Genomic DNA, 5,518 nt, shown 5'->3' with positions numbered 1-5,518 from the left:
AGGGGACCATCGTACAAATATAGGGCAGGGGCCACCATACAGATAAAGGACAGAAGACACCATACATAGGACGGGGCAGTGACCATCGTACAGATATAGGGCAGAAGCCACCATACAGGGGCAGGGGCCACCATGCAGATATAGGGCAGGGGCCATCCTCCTCTCTGCTGACCACACTACAATGGTCTCCCTTCACTAACCTGATGATGACCACCCCCACCCTCTGATGTCCCCCAATTACCCCCTCTCCTTCCTCCGATGACCCCCATTACTCATGTACAGAATGAATGAGTCGGACGCTGAGTCTGAATCTTTTATTACAGATATTACAGTGATATAAGACGTCTCCACATTTAGCAGCCTTCTCCTAGTATGTTCATCAGAGCGCACAGAAAAATGCAATACTCCGTCAGGCTGATCTGACCGTTCCCATCAGAGTCCATGGTGGCAAAAACTTGATTGAGAATCTGGTCCTTATTAGGATTGTTCTGTGGAGAGACAGGCGGAGTGTTACTGAGTGCGGTCACTATATACAGTGTTATACAGCAGCAGGACTGGGGGCGGGGCTGTGACAACCTCTCATCAGTCACTATATACAGTGTTATACAGCAGCAGGACTGGGGGCGGGGCTGTGACAACCTCTCATCAGTCACTATATACAGTGTTATACAGCAGGACTGGGGGTGGGGCTGTGACAACCTCTCATCAGTCACTATATACAGTGTTATACAGCAGGACTGGGGGCGGGGCTGTGACAACCTCTCATCAGTCACTATATACAGTGTTATACAGCAGGACTGGGGGTGGGGCTGTGACAACCTCTCATCAGTCACTATATACAGTGTTATACAGCAGGACTGGGGGTGGGGCTGTGACAACCTCTCATCAGTCACTATATACAGTGTTATACAGCAGGACTGGGGGCGGGGCTGTGACAACCTCTCATCAGTCACTATATACAGTGTTATACAGCAGCAGGACTGGGGGAGGGGCTGTGACAACCTCTCATCAGTCACTATATACAGTGTTATACAGCAGGACTGGGGGCAGGGCTGTGACAACCTCTCATCAGTCACTATATACAGTGTTATACAGCAGGACTGGGGGCGGGGCTGTGACAACCTCTCATCAGTCACTATATACAGTGTTATACAGCAGGACTGGGGGCGGAGCTGTGACAACCTCTCATCAGTCACTATATACAGTGTTATACAGCAGGACTGGGGGCGGGGCTGTGACAACCTCTCATCAGTCACTATATACAGTGTTATACAGCAGGACTGGGGGCGGGGCTGTGACAACCTCTCATCAGTCACTATATACAGTGTTATACAGCAGGACTGGGGGCGGGGCTGTGACAACCTCTCATCAGTCACTATATACAGTGTTATACAGCAGCAGGACTGGGGGAGGGGCTGTGACAACCTCTCATCAGTCACTATATACAGTGTTATACAGCAGGACTGGGGGCAGGGCTGTGACAACCTCTCATCAGTCACTATATACAGTGTTATACAGCAGGACTGGGGGCGGGGCTGTGACAACCTCTCATCAGTCACTATATACAGTGTTATACAGCAGCAGGACTGGGGGTGGGGCTGTGACAACCTCTCATCAGTCACTATATACAGTGTTATACAGCAGCAGGACTGGGGGTGGGGCTGTGACAACCTCTCATCAGTCACTATATACAGTGTTATACAGCAGGACTGGGGGCGGGGCTGTGACAACCTCTCATCAGTCACTATATACAGTGTTATACAGCAGCAGGACTGGGGGCAGGGCTGTGACAACCTCTCATCAGTCACTATATACAGTGTTATACGGCAGGACTGGGGGCGGGGCTGTGACAACCTCTCATCAGTCACTATATACAGTGTTATACAGCAGGACTGGGGGCGGGGCTGTGACAACCTCTCATCAGTCTCTATATACAGTGTTATACAGCAGGACTGGGGGCGGGGCTGTGACAACCTCTCATCAGTCACTATATACAGTGTTATACAGCAGCAGGACTGGGGGAGGGGCTGTGACAACCTCTCATCAGTCACTATATACAGTGTTATACAGCAGGACTGGGGGCGGGGCTGTGACAACCTCCCATCAGTCACTATATACAGTGTTATACAGCAGCAGGACTGGGGGCGGGGCTGTGACAACCTCTCATCAGTCACTATATACAGTGTTATACGGCAGGACTGGGGGCGGGGCTGTAACAACCTCTCATCAGTCACTATATACAGTGTTATACAGCAGGACTGGGGGCGGGGCTGTGACAACCTCTCATCAGTCACTATATACAGTGTTATACAGCAGCAGGACTGGGGGCAGAGCTGTGACAACCTCTCATCAGTCACTATATACAGTGTTATACAGCAGGACTGGGGGCGGGGCTGTGACAACCTCTCATCAGTCACTATATACAGTGTTATACAGCAGCAGGACTGGGGGCGGGGCTGTGACAACCTCTCATCAGTCACTATATACAGTGTTATACAGCAGGACTGGGGGCGGGGCTGTGACAACCTCTCATCAGTCACTATATACAGTGTTATACAGCAGCAGGACTGGGGGCGGGGCTGTGACAACCTCTCATCAGTCACCTGGTCACATCTATAGACAGCAGTCATGTCCCTGCTATAGGGGGGGCCCAGTCTGTCCTCACAGGCTCCTGACTCTGGGGTGTGGGGGCCTCACTGATGGGGTCGGGGTACTTACACACAGTAAAGGGAGCTCCGCCTTTGCCAGATCAAACAGTTCGCTCTTGCTCAGACCATCTTTGTTCCCGTCCTTTGCTGCATATTTCTTGAAGCAGACGATCAATGCCATTAAATGATCTTCGAGAGGCATTGTAACCTGCAGAGAGAGCGAAGACGTACGGTCAATAACCAGAGACATGCTGTGTATAGTAACAAGCACTAGAGGTAGGGGGCGCTGTATCACTCAGCTGTCCATGTTTTACAAAGACATATATACTAGGTAGACGTTATACTGCAAAGCTGGGGATATAGACAGTGAGTGTGAGAGCGTCCTCAGCAACAAAGGGGTTAACAACAATAGAGCCGACATTCACTGCACCCCATATACAATGCATCATTATGTTATAGCCAGAGGATATGGGTGATCACGAGGCTGGAGAAGATAGGATAGACAGTATACAGGGCTGAAGGAGAGGATAGACAGTATACAGGGCTGAAGGAGAGAGGATAGATAGTATACAGGACTGGAGGAGAGAGGATAGACAGTATACAGGACTGGAGGAGAGGATAGACAGTATACAGGACTGGAGGAGAGAGGATAGACAGTATACAGGACTGGAGGAGAGAGGATAGACAGTATACAGGACTGGAGGAGAGAGGATAGACAGTATACAGGACTGGAGGAGAGGATAGACAGTATACAGGACTGGAGGAGAGAGGATAGACAGTATACAGGACTGGAGGAGAGGATAGACAGTATACAGGACTGGAGGAGAGAGGATAGACAGTATACAGGACTGGAGGAGAGAGGAGAGACAGTATACAGGACTGGAGGAGAGAGGAGAGACAGTATACAGGACTGGAGGAGAGAGGAGAGACAGTATACAGGACTGGAGGAGAGAGGATGGACAGTATACAGGACTGGAGGAGAGAGGATAGACAGTATACAGGACTGGAGGAGAGAGGATAGACAGTATACAGGACTGGAGGAGAGAGGACAGACAGTATATAGGACTGGAGGAGAGAGGACGGACAGTATACAGGACTGGAGGAGAGAGGACGGACAGTATACAGGACTGGAGGAGAGAGGAGGGACAGTATACAGGACTGGAGGAGAGAGGATAGACAGTATACAGGACTGGAGGAGAGAGGATAGACAGTATACAGGACTGGAGGAGAGAGGACAGACAGTATACAGGACTGGAGGAGAGAGGATAGACAGTATACAGGACTGGAGGAGAGGATAGACAGTATATAGGACTGGAGCAGAGAGGATAGACAGTATACAGGACTGGAGGAGAGGATAGACAGTATACAGGACTGGAGGAGAGAGGATAGACAGTATACAGGACTGGAGGAGAGAGGATAGACAGTATACAGGACTGGAGGAGAGAGGATAGACAGTATACAGGACTGGAGGAGAGAGGATAGACAGTATACAGGACTGGAGGAGAGAGGATAGACAGTATACAGGACTGGAGGAGAGGATAGACAGTATACAGGACTGGAGGAGAGAGGATAGACAGTATACAGGACTGGAGGAGAGGATAGACAGTATACAGGACTGGAGGAGAGAGGATAGACAGTATACAGGACTGGAGGAGAGAGGAGAGACAGTATACAGGACTGGAGGAGAGAGGAGAGACAGTATACAGGACTGGAGGAGAGAGGAGAGACAGTATACAGGACTGGAGGAGAGAGGATGGACAGTATACAGGACTGGAGGAGAGAGGATAGACAGTATACAGGACTGGAGGAGAGAGGATAGACAGTATACAGGACTGGAGGAGAGAGGATAGACAGTATACAGGACTGGAGGAGAGAGGATAGACAGTATACAGGGCTGGAGGAGAGAGGATAGACAGTATACAGGACTGGAGGAGAGGATAGACAGTATACAGGACTGGAGGAGAGAGGATAGACAGTATACAGGACTGGAGGAGAGGATAGACAGTATACAGGACTGGAGGAGAGGATAGACAGTATACAGGACTGGAGGAGAGGATAGACAGTATACAGGACTGGAGGAGAGGATAGACAGTATACAGGACTGGAGGAGAGAGGATAGACAGTATACAGGACTGGAGGAGAGGATAGACAGTATACAGGACTGGAGGAGAGAGGATAGACAGTATACAGGACTGGAGGAGAGGATAGACAGTATACAGGACTGGAGGAGAGGATAGACAGTATACAGGACTGGAGGAGAGAGGATAGACAGTATACAGGACTGGAGGAGAGGATAGACAGTATACAGGACTGGAGGAGAGGATAGACAGTATACAGGGCTGCAGACAGCTTTGTCTATGAGGCAGTATATGAGGTGGACAGGGGTGAGGTACGAGGCACTTACTAGTTATTGAGGCACGGCAGTATACAGCAGAAGGAGATGTGGCCAGTGAGTCAGAAAGGAGTGGTTGCCTAATATATAGTGAGACGGGGCTGTGCTCCACCCTGGGCTGCCCCTATGTTAGGGGGATCCTGTCTACTAGTTGGGGCTCCTCCTTAGTCCTATTATGGGATGTCCTATCCCAGACAGCCTGCAGCTTAACCCCTTCCTGGCTGTGTCACACCCTGCTCTGCACCCTGGATACAGCAGTCGTGCTCGCTGTCAGTGGCTGAACACCCCTCCTGACCTAGTGCTCTGTACAGCTGAGGGTTTGTTACAGTGTATCCAATCCAGGTTATTAGATTTATGACACAGTGAGGAGATAAAACACCAGTCATATAACATACCTCCCAACTTTTGAAGAACTGAGAGAGGGAAAAAATGGCAAATTTAGCCCCGCCCACTTTTGTGTTGACTCCGCCCTCTCGTT

General features: G+C 50.1%; 1 long non-coding RNA gene across 1 annotated transcript; it reads right to left on the bottom strand.

Annotated features, from left to right (window-relative positions):
* Window positions 1-300: 300 nt before the first annotated feature.
* LOC142186361 (uncharacterized) lies at window positions 301-5,151 on the bottom strand. The gene is made up of 3 exons (XR_012712015.1): window positions 5,053-5,151; window positions 2,719-2,856; window positions 301-488 (listed from the first exon to the last, which is right to left on the bottom strand). It is a non-coding gene; the product is annotated as an uncharacterized LOC142186361 (long non-coding RNA).
* Window positions 5,152-5,518: the final 367 nt, after the last annotated feature.

The sequence above is a fragment of the Leptodactylus fuscus genome (assembly GCF_031893055.1).
Source record: "Leptodactylus fuscus isolate aLepFus1 chromosome 7 unlocalized genomic scaffold, aLepFus1.hap2 SUPER_7_unloc_1, whole genome shotgun sequence".
Lineage (NCBI taxonomy): Eukaryota > Metazoa > Chordata > Amphibia > Anura > Leptodactylidae > Leptodactylus > Leptodactylus fuscus.
Note: the sequence above shows the minus strand (reverse complement) of the source record. Positions and strands in the feature narration are given on the sequence as shown.